Genomic DNA, 534 nt, shown 5'->3' with positions numbered 1-534 from the left:
ATCCGTCAAGGCAAATAAGAAAACCCACACACAACACGCTGGCAACAGGATTAGTGCATTAATAAAGCCACTCTGCATATGTCATCTCTTGAAAGTTTAAAATATTTGTAGCGGTTTCTGTTTTATTGATTTTCATTATTCTGTGTCTGCATGCAAAATGCTATTTGGAGGGAGTACAGCTGGGGACCAGGAGTTGCTCTCTTCCAAAAGCCTCTCCCCTCCTGCCGTGACTCGGATTCGAACCGAGGTTGCTGCGGCCACAACGCAGAGTACTAACCACTATACGATCACGGCAAGCTCAGGAGAGCTGAGCGCTGGCTTTCCTTTAAAAGCCATGGCAATATTAAAATTTATGGAAACACTGCCATCTATTGCCTGAATATGTGCATTTTCTTAATACTGGGAAAGAGAAGCAGTGTTTCTGTAATCTCGTTATTTAAAGGAACAATAACAAAGTGCCTGAACTCGAAACCAGTATTGTCTCCTTGGCTGATGGGGAAAATTGTACTGTGTAAGATTTGCTGGATTCACCGT

General features: G+C 42.9%; 1 non-coding gene across 1 annotated transcript; it reads right to left on the bottom strand.

Annotated features, from left to right (window-relative positions):
- TRNAH-GUG lies at positions 223-294 on the bottom strand. Its single transcript has one exon. It is a non-coding gene; the product is annotated as a tRNA-His (tRNA).

The sequence above is a fragment of the Sus scrofa genome, chromosome 1 (genome assembly GCF_000003025.6).
Source record: "Sus scrofa isolate TJ Tabasco breed Duroc chromosome 1, Sscrofa11.1, whole genome shotgun sequence".
In the NCBI taxonomy this organism is placed as follows: domain Eukaryota; kingdom Metazoa; phylum Chordata; class Mammalia; order Artiodactyla; family Suidae; genus Sus; species Sus scrofa.
Note: the sequence above shows the minus strand (reverse complement) of the source record. Positions and strands in the feature narration are given on the sequence as shown.